The sequence below is a fragment of the Phyllobates terribilis genome, unplaced genomic scaffold (genome assembly GCF_046119375.1).
Source record: "Phyllobates terribilis strain yellow unplaced genomic scaffold, ASM4611937v1 Scaffold_5__5_contigs__length_657084704, whole genome shotgun sequence".
Taxonomy (NCBI): Eukaryota; Metazoa; Chordata; class Amphibia; order Anura; family Dendrobatidae; genus Phyllobates; species Phyllobates terribilis.
In genome coordinates, this window is record NW_027362765.1 from 345,165,730 (window position 1) to 345,187,945 (window position 22,216).

The following is a 22,216-nucleotide window of genomic DNA, read 5'->3' on the forward strand; positions in this document are numbered from 1 at the left end:
GATTCGGTCAGGGTCATCATAAATGAGGGCTAGATTCCCGAAAAAACCCTCCACAGACTGGAGACGAACCGAACCCTTCAGCAAAGAGAAAGCCCATGATTGAGGATCTCCTTGTAGCAGTGAGATCTCAATTCCCACTCGTTGCTCCTCATTTCCGGAGGAGTAAGAACGAAATACAGTTTGCAGGACTCCTTGAACACAAAAAAGGTGTCCCTACCTCCTGAAAACCTGTCCAGGAAGGCAACCTTGGGTTTAAGCTGGACCGGCCAACCTGCAGAGACCCCAACATTAGGGACCTGCAGCCGATGTTGCTGCTTCTGAACGTCATAGTGGAGGACAGTCACCTCCAGAGACAGCCTGTACAGCTGCTCTGACAACTCAGCAATGGGATCCATGAACCAAGAGAAAAAAAAACACACCTGAAAAACAAAACACACACACAAAAAAAAAAAAGTGTCAGTTTTTTTTTCTAAATATGCACCGTCCCTATATTAGTTCCACACCAATTGCCAAGCAGTAAACCTAAGCCACGTATATCCCTAGAGCTAGGCCCTGGATAGGGAGGGGGGATGAGCACTGGTCAGTCCCCACAACAAACTAACGACAACAAGGGAGACAAGCAAAGGGGAGAAACTTAACTTGAGCAGACTCCAGAGAGATAACACCAAACGTCCTTCAAGGGCACCAGAGAGGAAGTAAGCCGACTGCTATAGCGCCAAGCCTTCACAAGGGAAAATGAGAATAGCACCGGCAACTCCCTGAAGCAGACTAAGAGTTTATAAACACCCCAACCCCAAGGTGTGTCAATCAGAGTAGGAGGGAGGTTGCTGCTGAGTCCAAAAGTCAGAAGGATTAAGAAGGCGCCTGCTCTGCCAAACTCAGAGACCTTCTGCAGCCAGATGCAGAGCGACTGTCTGTTGCGTCTGACACACCCGTGACATAAACTTTTGAAGCTGGCGGCATGGTAACTCTCTGCATCTGGTGGTGTGGTAGGCCTATTTACGTTGGAAAAGAGAAGGCTTAGGGGAGATCTCATAAACATGTATAAATACATCAGGGGGCAGTACAGAGATCTCTCCCATGACCTGTTTATACCATGGATGGTGACAAAGACGAGGGGGCACACTATGCGTCTGGAGGAAAGGAGGTTCCTGCACCAGCATAGAAGGGGATTCTTTACGGTCAGAGCCGTGAGACTCTGGAACTCTGTGGGAGAGGAAGTGGTGATGTCCAACTCACTTAATGAGTTCAAGAGAGGCCTGGACGCCTTTCTTGAGAACAATAAAATTACATCTTATGCTTAGTGATAGTTAATTAATCCAGGGATTTAATCTGACTGCCAGATTGGAGTCGGGAAGTGAATTTTTCCTCAATGATGTAAATTGGCCTATACCGCATGGGTTTTTTTTGCCTTCCCCTGGATCAACGCTGCGGAATAGCTGCAGTGCACAAGAAATAGGCTGAACTCGATGGACGCTTGTCTTTTTTCGGCCTTATAAACTATGTAACTATGTAACTATACAACCCTATGCTTCTGGTCTTGTGGTAACCCTCTGCAGCTGGTGGTGAGACAACTCACTCTAGCAAGTGGTGTAGTAACCATTTGAAGCTGGTGATGTGGTAACCATCTATAGCTGATGGTATTGTAACTATCTGCAGCTGGTGGATTGATAACCCTCTGCTTCTGGTGGTGTGGTAACCCTCTGCAGCTGGTGGTGTGGAAACCATCTGTAGTGATGGTGTGGTAACCCTCTGCAGCTGCTGGTGTGATAACTAGCGATGAGCGAGCATGCTAGCCACTATTCATTACTCGTCCGAGCATCACAGTGCTTGAGATGCTTGTTACTCGGCAAGTATTTTTTTAATGTTCAGGCGGGAGCTCAAGTCCCCACCCATATTTTGGGTGCATTTTAGGCAGCCAATTAACATGCAGGGATTTTCTGACAGTCACTGTAATGCCGAAGCCATGTGGGTTGTGGCATTACAATGATTGGCTGGCATCATCGAGTCTATATAAGGCCCAGGACCCTATGCTCGTCACAGTCTATAGGCCAAACAGGCAGAGTAGGGCGAGCTGCAGCTGAGCGAGGGAGAGAATTGGTGGTTATTTTAAACAGGGATTCCATTAATCTACACTAACACTCCTTATAAGGGCTCATTCTGATGAATATTAATCCTGCACTAGTTAGGCAGAGTTTGTGGAGAGCTAGTGTAGTGCAGAATAGGGTCCATTGCATGTTCTTGCTGCTGCTTGAACTCCTATCAATAGCCCTAGATATCATGGCTGCTAATATTCTTTTTGCTTTTTGCTTAATCCTACTAATTTTGGAGAAAAGCGATATAATACACCATTTTTACTGCTCCATTTGCTTGTTAGCAACATACAGCCAGATTTGGTTGATTTTAATAGCATTGCTGTATTGTGGAAGCAGAGAAACTTGTCCATCATCTCAGGTGGTCAAATATTACTGCAGTATTAATCCTGTTTTTTTTGCAATCTGCAAAATATTATACTCCATTTAAAGTCTGCTACTTGTGTGTCAAAAATATATTCACACTTGTTCCCTGACCAATAGCATCGCTATACCGTCACTAGGCAAAATAATTTGTTATCAGACAGGATCTAGTAATATGGTATTAATCCTGATTTTTTTTTTACAAGCTGCAAAATATTATACTCCATTTAAAGTCTGCTACTTGTGTGTCCAAAATATATCAACACTTGTTCCCTGACCAATAGCATTGCTTAAAAAAAAATTGGTCATTAGATATGATCAAATACTGCGGCATTAATCCTGGCATTTTTTTGCAGGCTGCAAAAGATTATATTCCATTTAAAATGGGCAAGGTGCATGGTAAGGTTATAGGGAAGTGGACGTGATGCTGATGGCAAACGCAGAGGCCGAGGCCATGGGCATGATGAAACTGTGCCTGCTGAGGAAGCACAACAAACACCCACATCATGTCGACCTACCTTCCTGTCCCACTTTCTAGGGGGCCGTGGAACACCACCCTTGAAGCCAGAGCAGTGTGAAAAGGTTGCTGGTTGGATAGCAGATAATGCTTACACTCATTTTGCCACCACCACCCTGTCTTCCACACAGTCCAGTCTCAGTAGCTGTGAGTCTGGACCACATATTCCTCACCCTGATCCTCCTTCCTCCCACCATGCCAAGTACCCAGAGACAACTGATCCCACACTTGGACACTGTGAAGAGCTGTTCACTTTTCCATTTATAGATTCTGGCCTCTCGCTCGCAACGCTTCAAGCGGGGCAAGAGGAGATCGCATGTAGTGATGCCCAAATATTGGAGCAGCCACGGTCACACGAAGGCGATTGTGGGAAAGTGCAATTACTTTCGCAAGAGGTGGATGATGATGATGAGACACAATTGCCAGTAAGTCAGGAGGAGGACCAGGGTGCGGAAGTGGAAGACGAGGTGGTGGACGATGAAATCACTGACTCAACCTGGCAAGTTGACATGCATAGCGAGGACAGCAGTGCAGAGGTGGGGGGGCGTAGCACCACAACAGCTAGGAAGACGCAGTGGCGTGGCCACAGACACAAGGCGGACAACTGTTCCCCAAAACACCAATACGAGGGAAGTAGCCAGTCCAACTGTTAGGTCTTCCCGAGTCTGGCTCTTTTTTCAAGACTGTCCAGTTAACCCAAAAAAGGCCATTTGCAACATCTGCCAAGTCAGCATCAGCAGGGGTAGCAAAACCAGCATGAATTGTGGAACACTCCTACAGAAGATAAGTGCATAATGTAAGTAAATGAGTGCACAAGAGATGATCAAATTAGAGAGGTCAGTATAATCCCTAATAGCATATAATGCCTAAGTAGAAATGAGCATGGTAAGACAATGAACAAACAAAAGGATGAAGATAAATAAATGCAAATACATGACCTGTTTGTGCTGCCACAGAAACCCCTAGGGTCGTACTGACCTCTCTAATTTGACCATCTCTTGTGCACTCATTTACTTGCATTATGCACTTATCTTCTGTAGGAATGTTCCACAATTGACTTTAGTGTTTTGGCTCTATTATATCAGTGCACAGGACTTCGGGTCACAATATCTAAGACAAATGTTTTTTTTTCCTGTCTATATATATTTAACTCCCTATTTCATAATCATTTATACGGATTGGATGTGAATTATTGGACAAACACCTGTTTGATTAGACTTTCTGTCTGTAATTTTCCTTTTAAATTGTCACATTTAAATGTTAAATTATTGTATTTAATAAAATCTGAACTTTTAGCACCACTCTGGCCTTTGCTCCAGTTCTATGCATAGGTCCTTATTGCTTTAGGAGTGCCTATAATGCTTGGGTCTATATTTGTATTTATTGAATCTACTGTTAGGCATGGTCGTGTCTCGTGTGTGACAATGACCAGAACTTGGTGTCTGCTCTGAAGATTGGCAACCTCGCACACGTACAATGCCTGGCGCATGTGCTCAACCTAGTGGTTCAATGGTTTCTCAAAACCTACCCGGATCTGCCTGAGCTGCTTGTAAAAGTACGCCGCGCGTGTGCCCATTTCAGAAAGTCAGCTACAGCTTTCTCCGCCCTTGCCGTCCTTCAGCAGCGTTTGCAGCTTCCAGCTCAGCGACTGGTGTGCAATGTCACCACGCATTGGAACTCAACATTGCAGATGTTGGGAAGGATTTGTGAGCAGCAGTTGTTGACTACCAGCTTCAACACGCCCGTCAGTATTCAGGTCAGCCTCCGCACATAAGAGCTGATGAGTGGGCATGGATGTCTGACATCTGTGCCGTCCTCCAAAACTTTGAGGACTCCACCAAGATGGTGAGCGGCAATGATGCCATAATTAACGTCATCATCCCACTTCTCTGTCTACTGAAACGTTCCCTGCTCACAATTAATGAGGAGGCATTGCAGGCGGAGCACGATGAGATGGAGCAAGGAACCATACAGGGTGATTACACACAGCCCAGCCTAATCTCATTTCAACAAGCATTGGGTGATAATGAGGAGGAGGGGGAACAGGAGCCGATACTACCCACACAACATTCATACAGTCTGTTCAGCGTGGATGGCCTGAGGAGAGGGAGAATGAGGAGGAGGAGGAGGATGAGAGCATGGACAGTTGTCCTCTGGGTCAGGACAGTGAAGTCTTGGCTGTTGGCAGTCTAGCACACATGGTTGACTTTATGTTCTGCTGCCTTTCCCATGACTCTCGCGTTGTACGCATTTTGGGCGACAGTAATTACTGGTTGGTGACACTTCTAGACCCACGCTACAAAGAGAACTTTCTATGTCTCCTTCCCGTTGTGGAGAGGTGTAATAAAATGTTGCCATGCCAGAAGGCCCTTGTTGAAGAATTATTAAAAAAATTCCAAGCTGACAATGCTGGTGGCAGAGGTCACAGATACTTGGACAATCAAGGACTACAGGCGAGAGAGACACAAATACGATGCAGCAGAAGCAGGGGAACACTGTCAAAGGTCTGGGAAAGTTTTCTCAGCCCCTCCCAGCACCCAGGCCCTGAGGCGCGGGGTAATCTGACAAGGAGTGAAAAGTTTTGTAAGATGCTGAAGTAGTACCTTGCCAACCGTACCAGTGTCCTCCATGATTACTCTGTGCCTTATAAATATTGGGTATCCAAGCTGTACACGTGGCATGAACTGTCTCTCTACGCCTTGGAGGTCCTGGCCTGCCCTGCCGCTAGGGTTTTGTCAGAGGGATATTATAACTTATAATGCTGACAGGCTGACCCTTATCAAAATGAACAAGAGCTGGACTGGGCCAGACTTCTCGACACCACCGGATGAAAGCAGCGGAACATAAAGTCAAATTCAGTGGTTAATTTTGGGGGGTTTATTCCCATGCACCTCTTCACACCCAGACATGGGTATATGCTTCATGATTTGGTCTATTATATGTCACCCTCCTCTTTCTCCTTATCCTCCACCACCATATCACCAGGGTGACCATCATGCAACACTCACATAATTTTTTTTAAGGGTGTTTATGATGCCCGTAGGAAATATTTTTAGAGGCCTACCTCTAACATTCTGTATGTTATACAGTATGTTCATGTATACCCCCCAGGGGTAAATGTTTTTCAACCCATGTGTGTGCATGGGCGTTACCAGTATAGGAGACCCACTCCTTAATAATGGGAACAATTTTTTTAATGAGGCCCTCCTCCACGTCTCTTCAAAGGGGTATTGGAGTGCGTCCTAATTTTTGGCAGCCCTTGCAGTCACTGCATAAGCAATAACAGTATTGGAGACCCACTCCTTTATAATGGGAACTTTTTTTTAATGAGGCCCTCCTCTACATCTCTTCAAAGGGATATTGGAGTGCGTCCCAATTTTTAGCAGCCCTTGAACTTGCTGCATACGCAATAACAGTATAGGAGACCCACTCCTTAAGAAGGGGAAAAAAAAAAGTACTGAGGCCCTTCACTACGTCTATTCAAAGTGGTATTGGAGTGCGTCCTAATTTTGAGCAGCCCTTGAACTTGCTGCATATGCAATAACCTTATAGGAGATCCACTCCTATGTTGTCTGTTGTAGTACCAGATGGCCCTTGTTGAACAATTATTTTAAAAAATTCCATCTGAGAACACTGGCGGCAGAGGTCAGAGTTTCTTGGCCAACCAAAGAGTACCGGCAAGGGAGAAACAAAGCAGATGCAGCAGAGGCAGGGGAATGCTGTCAAAGGTCTGGGGCAGTTTTCTCAGCCCATCTCAGAGCCCAGGCCTTGATGTGCGGGTTACTGTGACAAGGAGGGAAAAGTTTTGGAAGATGCTGAAGGACTATCTAGGCGACCGTACCAGCATCCTCCATGATTCCTCTGTGCCTTACAACTATTGGGTATCCAAGCTGGACACGTGGCATGAACTGGCTCTTTACGCCTTGGAGGTCTTGGCCGCTAGCGTTTTGTCAGAGATGGCTTTTAGTGCCACCGGGGATATTATAACATATACGCAACAATAGTTAATAATGGGAAGGCCAATTCAAATCAATTCAATATTCTACAATATTACTTCTCTTATTTGAAATTCGTTTACGGGTGAGCTATCGCAGTATGGATAGCGCATTACACCAATCCAGCCAGGTATTACTGCCTTATACTGCGCACTTCTGCTGCTGCAGAAAAAAAAAAATCTATTCTATTCCCTATTGCTATTGCTGTTAGCTGCATTTACAATAGGGACAGGTGCAAGGTATCATTAGATGGAGATGAGTGTTCATTGTCGTAGAATACATCTCTTCCACAGTGCATCACCTGATGCACTCGTTGACCGATTCATAATTTTTAACGGTGATCTGTAATTAGAAATTGATGAAAGCAGACAGGGTTGCTTGCCTTCCTTCACAGTTTGGTGATGCAACGTACCAAAAAAAACCTCTTCGGAGTTGGTTAAATTCTATTTTCTATTGTACTATATTACCTCTGTTATCTAAGATTCATGTACGGGTGACCTATAGCAGTTGGGATAGCATCTTACAGGCATCTAGTCAGGGATTATTGTATTATGTTCTGTGCTGAAAATAAAAAAAATGATATTCCCTATTGATAATGATGGATTGATGGTATTATCAGCTGGAAATGAGTGTTCATTCTGGATGAGTCAGATGATGTGTCACACACCACATGGGCAGATAAGGTGTACAATTATAAAATTACATTTACTGGTGAATGTATTTTTCACCTTTGAAAGCAATGCAAAAGTGCAAAAAACGCATCAAAAACTCTGTCATATCTTCAATCTGCTAAATGTCTCAACCCTAGGCAAACTAGATAGTCCCTGTTTTTTACTAGGTTCAATTTTGTTGTCACTTTCCGTCCAGGGGTCAAAAACATCAAGGCTGAAGCTTTGTCCCAGAGCTTCCCTGGTGGTGGTGACCATGAGAGCCCTGCATCAATTTTGCAGAAGAGGGTAGTCATTTTGGCATTGTACCCTGACCTGTAAAGTGAGGTGTTGGGGTCCCAGCTTCCTTCCGTTAAGGAAGGTTATTTGTACCATCTAATCTGCACCGTAAAGTAATTAGGGAACATAATAACTCGATACTTGCTGGTCATCCAGGTGGTAAGGCATCGGCTGACCTCCTTTCTTGTCATTTTTGGTGGCCGGGGTTGCATCAGGATGTGGATGAACATGTAACTGCTTGTAGTATTTGCGCACGTTCTAAGGTTTCGCATACCCGTCCGTCTGGTACTCTTCTTTCACTACCTATCCCTAGTAGGACATGGACACACTTGTCCATGGATTTTATTACTGATCCACCGGTATCTGCAGGCAAATCTGTGGTTTTGGTGTTTGTAGATAGGTTCAGTAAAATGGTTCACTTCGTTGCATTACTGGCACTTCTGAATGCCAAAACTCTGGCTCAAGTATTTATAAATGGGATTGTGAAGCTTCATGGGGTTCCTTCCGATGTGGTGTCAGATCGGGGGACCCAATTTGTTTCTAAGTTCTGGAAAGCTTTCTGTACTCGACTGGGGGTGCAGCTGTCCTTTTTCTCTGCCTTCCACCCTCAGTCGAATGGACAGACCGAACGCATTAATCACAATTTAGAGACTTACCTCAGGTGTTTTGTCTCCGAGAATCAGGAGGATTGGGCATCTTGCCTACCATTGGCCGAGTTTGCTATTAATAATCATCACCAAGAGTCTACTGGCAGGTCACCGTTCTTTGGTGCATACGGTTTCCATCCACAGTTTGGTACTTTTAGTGGGGGAGGGGCTTCAGGAGTTCTTGAGGAAGAATGTTTTGCTTCGTCGCTCTCTTCGGTGTGGCGGGTGGGGGGGGGGGTTCAGTGTAATATGAAGATCATGGGAGACAGGTACAAACGTATGGCTGAAAGGAAACGCTCGCCAGGTCCGGACCTATGTGTGAATGACTTTGTGTGGTTATGTATCAGGAATATCAAGTTGAAGGTTCCTTCCTGGAAGCTGGGACCTAGATTTATTGGTCCTTATAAAATAACCGCCGTCATTAACTGAGCATCGTTTCATCTTGAGCTTCCTCAGATCCTTAAGATCCACAAAGTGTTTCACAGGTCTCTACTCAAGAAATATGTGGAACCTCTTGAGTTCTCTCCCTTACCACCGCCCCCTATCATGGTTGATGGTAATTTGGAGTTTCAAATCTCGATGATTGTGGATTCTCGTCTCCAGCATTGTTCCCTACAGTATTTGGTGCACAGGAGTGGTTATGGTCCAGAGGAAAGGATGTTGGTTTCGGCATCAGAGGTGAATGCCCCTAGGCTGGTTCGTTCGTTTCACACCTCTCATCCTGAGAAACCTGATCCGGAGGCCACTCGTAGAAGGGGGGGTACTGTCACGGGTTTATTAAGTGTGGATCCAGCTGTAGAAGGTGTTATGCACACGCCCGGGCTAAGCGGCGTGTGCGTGTGATTGGTAGTGATTCCACTGGACCGTGCCGGAGAGTGAATGCCTGGAGGGGCGTGACTAAGTATTCACCCGATCCGACCAGGGTCGCACGACGGCATACGACGCCAGTGCACCAAGGAGGAACCGAGCAGAGGGACCAGGTGCTACTCCAGGACAGACCCCGGACACGGCTGTTGACCCACACAGGGAAATACAGGAACAGGCTGGTAGGCTGGCACACAGACTGGAGGGTATAGGCAGGCACGACTGGTAGGAACACAGGCGGGATAGGACCCAGTACACACCGGGACTCAGGAACAATACAGGCAGAGGGTTACAGGCAAGCACAGCTAGAGTGCAGACAAGGCTGAGCAGGGAGGACAGGGCTCTGTTCACACGGAACAGACAGGAAGGGAAAGACAGAGCCAGATACTCACACAGTACTTGCAGAGACAACAAGCAGGAGTTAGGTACGAGTTCAGACTCTGCAGAAAAAGGAAGGGAACGGACATAGAGGCAAAACAGGTAAAGGACAGGAGAGAGTTCAGACTGGAACTGAGTGTACGGAGGAGACCGACACTGCAGAGGGATACAGGAGCGGGTCTGGGAATACGGCCCCCAGAGAGGCGGAACGAACAGGCAAGGAGCGTGTTCAGACAGGACAGACCAGACACAGGAGCGGGTCTAGGAAATCGGCCACTAGAAGGCGAGAGGAACAGGCTAGGAGCGTGTTCAGACAGGACAGACAAGAGAACACAGAAAGGAGTCAGTTCAGACACGGGAGCTGATACCGCAAAGCAGGAGACATACAGGACTCAGTTCAGACACGGGAGCTGATACCGCAAAGCAGGAGACATACAGGACTCAGTTCAGACACGGGAACTGATACAAAAAGCAGGAGACAAGAGACGGGACCTGGCACATTCAGAGTGCAAGCACACACTGAAGGAAACACTATGCTCAGGCAGGGATAGAAGGGAGCTGCTGAGCTATATACCAAGTGACAGACAGCAATAGGCTGAGGACGCACAAGGGGTGTGACCCACAGCAGGTACAAAAGGCAGGAAGTGATCGGGCGCCGCCCTTAAGCAGCAGAAACAGACACAAACAGACAGCATGGAGGGAAGCCAGAGAGACATTCTGGACAGGAGATCAAGTGCGCCCTCTTGCACAGTGGGAGATGGACCACCATGCAAGGACGCCGCCAGGTATGTTACAGTACCTCCCCCCTTACGCCCCCTCTTCTTCAGGCCTGCCAGAATCTTCCGCAGGGAATTCGAGGGCCAGTCGTTCACTGGGTTGGAGGGGGACAGAGACTTAAGGGTAATCTCTGCTTCGAGGTACATCTTGTCAAGCTCACAGGAAGAAATAGACGGGTTATCACGTACATAATGAGGAAAAGTCACTGTCTCTTTGTTATCTGGTGGTATCCCGGAGGATTCAGGAAACAACTGGAGGTCCTCCGCCGGGTCAGAAGAGTGCAGAGGCTCAGAGAAAACAACTGCTTCAGAGTACACTAGGTCGGACTCACTGGAGGAAGCAGGCGAGGTATCGGGTACCGAGTATAGGAAAGTCTCTGTCCATTCACCACCAGGTGGCACCCCGAAGGGTTCTGGAGACAGCTGGCGGTCCTCCGCCTGGTCAGAGGGGTGTAGAGACTCACGGGTAACCTCTGCTTCAGAGTACACTAGGTCGGACTCACTGGAGGAAGCAGGCGAGGTATCGGGTACCGAGTATAGGAAAGTCTCTGTCCATTCACCACCAGGTGGCACCCCGAAGGGTTCTGGAGACAGCTGGCGGTCCTCCGCCTGGTCAGAGGGGTGTAGAGACTCACGGGTAACCTCTGCTTCAGAGTACACTAGGTCGGACTCACTGGACGAAGCAAGCGAGGTATCAGATCCAGGATATAGGAAAGTCTCTGTCCATTCACCACCAGGTGGCACCCCGAAGGATTCTGAACACAACTGGAGGTCCTCCGCCTGGTCGGAGGGGTGTAGAGACTCAGGAGTAACCTCTGCTTCGGAGTACACTAAGTTGGACTCACTGGACGAAGCGAGCGAGGTATCAGGTACAGAGTATAGGAGAGTCTCTGTCCTTTCGCTACCAGGTAGCACCCCGAAGGGTTCAGGAGACAACTGGAGATCCTCCGCCTGGTCGGAGGGGTGTAGAGACTCGGAGGTAACTACCACTTTGGGGTACCCATTGTCAGGCTCACAGGACGAAGCGGACAAAGTATTGAGTACCGGGTGTAGAGAAGTCTCTCTCCATTTGTCATCGAGTGGTATCCCGGAGGGTTCAGGAGGCAACAGGGGATCCTCCGCCAGGTAGTAGAGGTGCACAGACTCTGAGGTAACCACAGCTTTGGAGCATCCTTGGACATGCACACCGGTTAAAGAGAAAGAAGCATCTGATGCCGGGTGCAGGAAGTTCTCCTGTGTGGAGTCTGGATGGGCAGAAGTCTCTTCGGCCAGGAGAACTGGTGCACTACCCACGCACATTACCCATTGGGGTTTCTCCGGGATACAGGGAGATGAAGCTTCAGTAGGGACTCCAAGGCTGGGGTCAGGAGGTCTCAGGGAGGACAGACCCTGGCGTGACGGCTTGCCTCTAAGTCTAGCACGTCTGGACTGCCTCTTGAGGTTGAGAGAAGTATTCCGGAAAGCGTAGTCACCCTGTGAGGATTCTGGGTGGGCAGTAGTCTCATTGGGCTGGAGGACTATTGCGCTACCCACACACATTACCCGTCGGGGCTGCTCCGGGATATTGGGAAGTGAAGCTTCAGCAGGGGCTTCAGAGTTAGGGTCCTCGAAGACCATACGAAAGGCCACCAGGAAGGCCTGCAGGTCAAGGATGACAGGATCCCATGCTTCCCATAGGGGGGTGACCCATTTCAAGGCATCACCCGCTAGGTAGTCAATCATAAAGGCCACTTTAGCCCAATCGGAAGGAAAATAGAGAGGGTAGGCCTTAAAGTGTAGCATGCATTGCTCCACAAATGCACGACACTGTCTTGGATCCCCATAGTAACGTGGCGGATCCGCAGGAACGAGGGCTGATAGATCCATCTGGACGGGTGCGTAATTCGCCTGGAACTCAGCTAAAGGGGGAAAAAAAATTTATTTATTTTATTTTAATGCATGTATTCGCTGGAAAAACTTCTCAAAGAGCGAAGGCCGTGGGGCTCAACGGGAACCATGGCCTGAGCATGCTGTTATGCACACGCCCGGGCTAAGCGGCGTGTGCGTGTGATTGGTAGTGATTCCACTGGACCGTGCCGGAGAGTGAATGCCTGGAGGGGCGTGACTAAGTATTCACCCGATCCGACCAGGGTCGCACGACGGCATACGACGCCAGTGCACCAAGGAGGAACCGAGCAGAGGGACCAGGTGCTACTCCAGGACAGACCCCGGACACGGCTGTTGACCCACACAGGGAAATACAGGAACAGGCTGGTAGGCTGGCACACAGACTGGAGGGTATAGGCAGGCACGACTGGTAGGAACACAGGCGGGATAGGACCCAGTACACACCGGGACTCAGGAACAATACAGGCAGAGGGTTACAGGCAAGCACAGCTAGAGTGCAGACAAGGCTGAGCAGGGAGGACAGGGCTCTGTTCACACGGAACAGACAGGAAGGGAAAGACAGAGCCAGATACTCACACAGTACTTGCAGAGACAACAAGCAGGAGTTAGGTACGAGTTCAGACTCTGCAGAAAAAGGAAGGGAACGGACATAGAGGCAAAACAGGTAAAGGACAGGAGAGAGTTCAGACTGGAACTGAGTGTACGGAGGAGACCGACACTGCAGAGGGATACAGGAGCGGGTCTGGGAATACGGCCCCCAGAGAGGCGGAACGAACAGGCAAGGAGCGTGTTCAGACAGGACAGACCAGACACAGGAGCGGGTCTAGGAAATCGGCCACTAGAAGGCGAGAGGAACAGGCTAGGAGCGTGTTCAGACAGGACAGACAAGAGAACACAGAAAGGAGTCAGTTCAGACACGGGAGCTGATACCGCAAAGCAGGAGACATACAGGACTCAGTTCAGACACGGGAGCTGATACCGCAAAGCAGGAGACATACAGGACTCAGTTCAGACACGGGAACTGATACAAAAAGCAGGAGACAAGAGACGGGACCTGGCACCTTCAGAGTGCAAGCACACACTGAAGGAAACACTATGCTCAGGCAGGGATAGAAGGGAGCTGCTGAGCTATATACCAAGTGACAGACAGCAATAGGCTGAGGACGCACAAGGGGTGTGACCCACAGCAGGTACAAAAGGCAGGAAGTGATCGGGCGCCGCCCTTAAGCAGCAGAAACAGACACAAACAGACAGCATGGAGGGAAGCCAGAGAGACATTCTGGACAGGAGATCAAGTGCGCCCTCTTGCACAGTGGGAGATGGACCACCATGCAAGGACGCCGCCAGGTATGTTACAGAAGGTCACTGCGCTTGGCATTGCAGATGTCTTCTTGATCCTCTCATCTTTGTAGTGTAGTGATATCCTTCTTCCTTTAGGACCCAGCAGCGACCTTCACCTTCTGCTGCTAATTGATACACCCTTGCTTGGTAGTTAAAAACTCTCAGTGTCTCCAGAGAGTCGCCAGTGATAGTTCTATGTTCCTCTGTCCTTGCCTAGAGGACTACTAGTTGGTTAGTTTCTTCTTGGACTTCCCTTGAAGGACAGTTGGCGTTATCTCTCTGGTGTCTTCTCAAGCTAAGTGTATCCCCTTTGTTTGTTTACCTTGTTGTCTTTAGTTACAGTGGGGCCTGACTAATGTTCACTCCATCCCCTCCCTACCTAGGGCCTAGCTCTAGGGACATTCAGGGATTAGGTTTCCTGTTCGGTGATATGTGCGGAACTGTCACGGGTGTGTCAGGTGTAACAGACAGTCGCTCTGCATCTGGCTGCAGGAGGTCACTGCGTTTGGCATGACAGAAGCCTTCTTAATCCTTTTCACTTTTTGACCCAGCAGCAACCTCCCTCCTGCTCTGATTGACACACCCTGGTCTGGGTGTTTATAAACTCTCAGTTCGCTTCAGGGAGTCGCTGGTGATATTCTCATTTTCCCTTGTGCAGGCTTGAAGCAATAGCAGTCAGCTAGTTTCCTTTCTGGTGCCCTTGGAGGACGTTTGGTGTCATCTCTCTGGTGTCTGCTCAAGCTAAGTTTTCACCCTTTGTTTGTCTACCTTGTTGTCTTTAGTTTATAGTGAGGACTGACCAGTGCTCACCCCCTCCCTATCTAGGGCCTAGCTCTAGGGATATACAGGGATTAGGTTTCCTGTTCTGCAATAGCTGCGGAACCTATATAGGGATGGTATGATAGGTAGGGTGATATTAGATCTGCCTAGGGGTCTCCACTCCCCCTTTCCCTAGCGTTTGGGCTATCTTTCCCTCATCCCTTCGTGTTGCACTTAGTCTTTCCCACACCGTGCATGACAGGAACCTATATAGGGACGATAGGATAGTCAGGGTGATATTAGATCTTCCTAGAGGTCTCCATTCCCCCTTTCCCTAGTTGTTGATCTCCCTTCCCCCTTTTCCCATCATTGTACACTTGTTCCTTCCCTCCCCTTGCGTGACACAGAGTGACCACACCAGCATCAGAGGATAACAACACCACCAGGAGAGAGTGGCCACACCACTACCAGCAATCAAGGGTGACCACACCACTTCCAGCAGCAGAGAGTGACCAATCCATCATCACCAGCAACAGACAGTGAGCATGCCAACAGCAGAGGGTGACCACACCACCACTAGCAGCTGAGGGTGACCACACCACCATCAGCAGCAAAGAGTGACAATACAACCATCAGCAGCAGAGAGTGACCACACCACCACCAGCAGTAAAAAATGACCACACCACGAGAAGTAGAGAGTGACCATACCATCAGCAGAGTCATCACACTACCAGCAGCAGCAGAGGGTGACCAAACCACTACCAGCAGCAGAGGGTGACCATAACACCATCAGCAGCAGAGAGTGACCATACCACCACCAGCAGCAGCAGAGAGTGACCACATCACCACCAGCAGTAGAGAGTGACCACACCATCACCAGCAGTAGTGACCACACTACCACCACCAGAGAGTGACCACACTACCACCAGCAGTAAGTGACTACACTACCAGCAGCAGAAAAGAACACCACCAGCAGAGTAATCACACCACCATCAGCAGCATAGACTGACCACACCATCACCAGTAGAAGAGGGTGATCACACCAGCAGCAGAGGGTGACCACACCAGCACCACCACCAGAGAGTAGCCACACCACCACCAGCAGCAGAGTAATCACTCCACCATCACCAGCAGCAGAAGCAGAAAGTGACCACATCACCAACCAGCAGAAAGTGACCTCACCAGCAGCAGAGGGTGACCACATCACCACTAAAGAGTGGACATACCACCAAAAGCATCAGAGAATGACCACACCACCAGCAGCAGCAGAGAGCAATTACACCACCATGAGTAGTAGAAGGTGAACACACCACTGCCAGCAGCAGAAAGTGACCAAACCACCACCCCCAGCAGCAAACAGTGAGCACACAAACAGCAGAGGGTGACCACACCACCATCAACAGTAGCAGCAGCGGGTGACCACAACAGCACCATTAGCAGAGAGCCATCACACCACCACCAGCAACAGGGGATGACCACACCACCACGAGCAGCAGAGAGGAACCACACCACCAGCAGCAGCAGAGGGTGACCACACCACCACCACCAGAGTTTGATCACACCACTTCCAGCAATAGCAGCAGAGCATGACCACACCAGCTTCAGCAGCAGCGGGTGACTAAATCACTACAGGCAGCAGGGGTGACCACACCACCACCAGCAGCAGAGAGGGACCACACCACTTCAGTGTCAGAGGGTGGCTACACCACCAGCAGCACTAGAGATTGACAACACCAGCACCAGCAGTAGAGAGTGACCACACCACCACCAGCTGCAGAGAGTGACCACACCACCACCAGCAGCAGAGGATGACAATAACACCATCAGCAGCAGAGATTGACCATACCACCATCAGCAGCAGAGAGTGACCACACCACAATCAGAAGTAGAGAGTGACCACACCACCAGCAGTAGAGAGTTACCACACCACCAGCAGCAGCAAAGGATGACCACACTATCACCAGCAGCAGAGGGTTACCATACCATCACCAGCAGCAGAGAGTGACCACACCACCATCAGCAGCTGAATGACCACACCACCGCTGGCAGAGTGACCACGCCAACACCAGCAGCAGAGGGTGACCATAACACCATTAGCAGCAGAGAGTGACCACACCACAATCAGAAGTAGAGACTTACAACACCACCAGCAGCAGCAAAGGGTGACAACACTATCACCAGCAGCAGAGGTTGACTATACCATCACCAGCAACAGACGGTGACCACACCTCCATCAGCAGCTGAGAGTGATCATACCACCATCAGCATTAGAGAGCCATCACACCAGCCTAAGTAGCAGAGGGTGACCATATCACCACCAGCAGCAGAGGGTGACCACACCACTACCAGCATCAGAGAGTGACCACACCAGCAGCAGAGAGCCATCACACCACCCTGAGTAGCAGAGGGTGACCATATCACCACCAGCAGCAGAGGATGACCACACCAGCAGCAGAGAGTGACCACACCAGCAGCAGAGAGCCATCACACCACCCTGAGTAGCAGAGGGTGACCATATCACCACCAGCAGCAGAGGGTGACCACACCACTACCAGCATCAGGGAGTGACCACACCAGCAGCAGAGAGCCATCACACCACCCTGAGTAGCAGAGGGTGACCATATCACCACCAGCACATCATGCAGTACAGCTCAGCCCGGGGGATCCAGTCCCATCTGTGGGTGGAGGTGCAGCAGATAGGGCATCAGTAGAACAGACTCACCTGAAAACATAATGATGAGGAGTGAATTCCTGGAAAATTACTTGTAGCTCAAATAGCAGGTGCCTAGGACTGGCGTAGGCACTGGCATTGATGGCAACATACTTGTAATTGGCATCAGCCACTGCCATCTTAATCACAAAAAGTATTTATGTGATTGACAGAGAGCGATCCTGAATACGGAGAGACAGCGTCGCACATGTACGCTGATCGTCAACAGCTTGTGTTCTCTGAGGATACGGGCAACAGATAGAAAGCGTCAGCGTCCTGCAACCAATTCTCCTGGACTGGACTGTGCATCACTATGAGCCGCAGACGCTGCAGACCCCCTGGCATGTGCGTCTCTAATGACGCGCCCCAGGGCCTGTGTCGCGCTGCGCTGCGCATGCGGGAGCTTACCCGGAGCCGGATCTGTGGAGGGTTGTAGTCTCGTGGCGGTGACCCGGTCCGTGCCCAGGGAGTCAAACTAGACGGCAGTCCATTAGTAGTAAATGGTTGATGACTACGCCACCCGTTGAGTGCAGCCAGGGGGCTGCTGCTGCAGGGCAGACCGCTGAGGCCGATGGTGGGATTGTGCAGCGTGATAGTATAACCCCCAACGGGAGGGGTATGGCCTCAGGGCAGCCGACGTGGATGATGGGGGTAGCAGGAACCACTCAGAGACGGTACGGTGTAGTTCAGGGTCTTTACTGGTAACAACAAAAGACCCTCCCGGAGTACTTGCTAGCGGATGGGGCCTGGTCAGTCCTTGAGCAGATGGGATCTCCCCTGGCCAGGCGTAGTTGTAGGCCTCCCAAACTGACTGTACTCTTCTGGCTACCTTGCTAGGAGCTGATGTAAGTAGCCCACGTCCCTGAGTGTACCGTGTGGTGCTCACCCGTATGGCCGGTGACTCGGGGCCTTCTAATGGCTTCCGCTCCACGATGGCGGTGCTGGTCCCACGCGTGTGACCGAGCCTTCGGGCTTCTGGGCCAGAGGACCTGAAATCCCCTGCCTGACGGATTCTGCTGCTGGGCAGGAATTAGTCCCCACAGCCTCGGACTCCGGGTCCGGTAAAAAGTCTTCTTAGTCAGGGCGAACTCTGCAGCTGCCAGCCCCTGACTCCTTGTAACTGCTGTTTCTTCCTATGCTGTCTCTACTTCTTCTCTTCTTCTACTCACTCACCCTGCCTCAGCCCCAGGTTTATATAGGGGAAGTTCTTCCCCTCCCAAGACTGGGCAGGAGGTGTGGCATGCACAGGATCCCTGACTAAAGGACCTCCCACCTGCTCTCAGACATAACATTACGTTACTGTGGCAACCAGACCCCTGGGGTGTCACATTCCCCCCTAGTAAAATTTAGTACTCCGGGACTAAACACATTTAGAAAACATAACAAGGCAAAACATTAATAATACAATAAGAAAACACATAAAGATGGTTACGGCGTGTCCGCAACCGGGTGCAGTCTCTGAAGAAAGCAAGGTGTCCATTTCACCAACACAGGGAGACGTAACCAGGTAGGGGTCTGTTCTACCCCGAGTCCTTGACAGTCTTTAGTCCATCCTGGGTTACGCTCCAACTATATACAAGGATTCCCGGTAAATCCACCAAGGATTCCTAAAAACAACTAGAAATACAAAATTACACACAAGCAACTATAGACAGGTAAACATTATAAAATAGCTTAAACATTTAGATCCTCCAACGTGCGGGTAACTGGCCTCTAGTGGCCCTAGTGGACCTACGGAGCTGACTGTCTGGCCCTGAACTACAGGGTGTAGGAGCTGTCAAGGGTAAACTGGGCAGCTGTCTACCGGCTCTTTGTCTCACTAGGGGTACGGCAGGCTCACTATAAGCAGAGGGTTGATTCTCCTGTTCTACTTGTGTGGAGTCTTCTGCCTCCTGGACCGGCTGTTCTTCCAGCTCTACCCGTTGCTCCGTAGGTTCTTGGGATGATGGTTGGAGGAAGGTGAGTACGGGTACCACAACTGCACCATTGACTTGAGTCCAAGACCGAGGGAAGTCCCCGAGCACGGTACTAACCATATCTTCCCTTTCTCCCACGGGTCGATGGTCTTCTTGTTCCTCTTCAGGGTTCCTCAGTTGTTCGGGACACTTCTTCAGGTGGTCCCGGGATACAATGGCTGTGGTTTCCCCTCCGTCTTTACTGATGGTACAGACCTTCGGGTTCTCGTGGCTTGAGGGCAGTACGGTGTACGGGTCCTTCTCCCACTGGTCATCCAACTTGTGGAGCCGTCTTTTCCTCTTCAAGACCTGCTCTCCGGGTACCAGGGGAACAGCGGGAGCATACTGGTTGTAAGTCTTCTCTTGTCTTTCCCTAGCCTGACAGAGACTTCGCTCCACGCTCTCCTGTACTCTCCGGTACTGCTGCTGCCTCTCTGTGTCCCAGTCTGTTTCTGGTGAAGTGTCCTCAGGTGTCAGGACTCCCATTTCCAGGTCAACAGGTAACTTACCAGGTCTCGCCCTCATTAGGTAAGCCGGGGTACAGTTGGTGGAACCTACCGGGATGTGGTTGTATAGGTCCACCAGATCGGGCAACTTCTCAGGCCACAGACTGCGTTCTTCCAGGGGCAATGTTTTTAGAAGATCCATTACCACCTGGTTCATTTTTTCACAAAGTCCATTAGTTTGCGGATGGTAGGGTGTCGTCCTTATCTTCCGGCAGCCATACAGATTGCAGAATTCCTGGAAGACCTCCGCTTCAAAGGCAGGTCCCTGGTCCGTCAGCACTTGGTCCGGGTACCCGTGTGGACGGCAGAAGTGCTGCTGGAAGGCCCTAGCTGCTGTTTGAGCCGTTAAGTCCTTGACGGGGACGACAACCAAGAACCGGGAGTAATGATCCACGATGGTTAACGCGTAGACGTAGCCACTTCTGCTTGGGGTCAGTTTTACATGATCCAAGGCTACCAGTTCTAACGGTTGCCGGGTGACGATGGACTGCAGGGGAGTCTTCTGGCTGGCCCGGTCCTTCCTTCTCAGATTGCACGGGCCACAGTCTCTGCACCACTTCTCGATGGTTCCCCTCATGCCTACCCAGTGGAACCGCTCGCGCAGCAGGAACTCCAGCTTTTTCCACCCGAAGTGTCCAGCTCCGTCGTGGTATGCCTCCATCACCATGGCTGCGTCTCTTCGGGGCACCACTACTTGCCAGAGTAGTTCATGCGTCCGGGAGTTGACCATTCTGCGGCACAACTTCCCCTTGTAAAGGAATAGTCGACTCTTCTCCGCCCATAGTTGTTTGGCTTCCTCCGGAGCGTCTGGTTCAAGGCGAGCCTCCGGCCGAGTCAGCATCTCCTTCACCAGTCGGACGGCAGGGTCGCTGTCTTGCGTTTCCGCCCAGTTGTAGTGGGGTAAGGGGTTCAACGTAGCAGCCTGCTTACCCCTTACCCGGTGGGAATACTGGATAGTCCCATGACGGTGGAACGCAGGGAGTTCAACTTCTTCCAGTCCCTCCGGATCTTCTCCTTCGTCCGGCAGGTTGGGCATCCTGGACAGGGCGTCCGCGTTAGTATTGGAGCGTCCTGCCCGGTATTTGATTGTGAACTCGTAGTTGGACAGACGGGCCATCCACCTCTGCTCCAGGGCACCGAGTCTTGCCGTGTCCAGGTGTGTCAACGGGTTGTTATCCGTGTATACGGTGAACCGGGAAGAAGCGAGGTAATGCCTAAAGCGCTCGGTGACTGCCCATACCACGGCCAGGAACTCTAGCTTAAATGAGCTGTAATTTTCGGGGTTCCTTTCGGTGGGTCGCAGTTTTCGGCTGGCATAGGAGATTACTCGTTCTCTCCCCTGCTGAATCTGGGACAGTACGGCTCCTAGCCCGATGTTACTGGCGTCGGTGTAGAGGATGAAGGGCTGGCTATAGTCCGGGTACGCCAAGATTTCATCCCCCGTGAGGGCCATCTTCAGCTGGCGGAAGGACTCTTCTTCTAGCTTTTCCCATTTGAAGGGCGGCTTCTGGTTCTTGGCCTTCCGGGACTGGCCTATCAGGAGGTCCTGCATAGGTGCTGCCTTTTTGGTGAAACCGGGAATAAACCTTCGGTAGTAGCCTACCAACCCTAGGAACTGCCGCACTTCTTTTACGCTGGAGGGGCTTGGCCATCCCTTAATTGCGGTGATCTTATCGGGGTCGGGAGCCACTCCGTCAGCGCTCACCACGTGTCCCAGGTATTGCACCTTTGGTTTCAGGAGGTGACACTTGGAGGGTTTCACCTTTAGGCCGTAACTCGCCAGAGCTTCGAACACCTCCGCCAGGTGTTTCAGGTGGTCCTCATAAGTTTTGGAGTATACGATGACATCGTCCAGGTACAACAGGACCGTCTCGAAGTTTCTGTGGCCCAGACAGCACTCCATTAATCGTTGGAAGGTTCCTGGGGCGTTGCAGAGTCCGAACGGCATGCAGGTGAATTCGCTAAGTCCCATCGGGGTGGTGAATGCGGTCTTCTCCCGGTCCGCCTCTGCTACAGGAACCTGCCAGTACCCGCTAGTGAGATCCAAGGTAGAGAAGAAGTTAGCAGATCTTAAAGCAGCCAATGACTCCTCTATCCTTGGTAAGGGGTACGCATCCTTGTGTGTGATACGGTTGATTTTCCGGTAATCTACACACATCCTCATGGTGTTGTCTTTCTTTTTGACTAAAACTAGTGGGGCTGCCCAGGGGCTACAGCTATCCCGGATTACCCCAGCCTCCTTCATGTCTCTAAGCATCCCCTTGGCGTGTTGGTAATGTGCAGGGGGTACGGGTCGATACCTCTCTTTTATGGGAGGATGATCTCCCGTGGGGATGCGGTGTTCTACCCCCTTGACTCGCCCGAAGTCTAACGGGTGTTTACTAAACACTCTCTCATACTCTTGAACCACCCGATAGACTCCTTGTTTCTGATGTGAGGGAGTGGAGTCAGTACCCAGATGTAGTTGCTGACACCAGT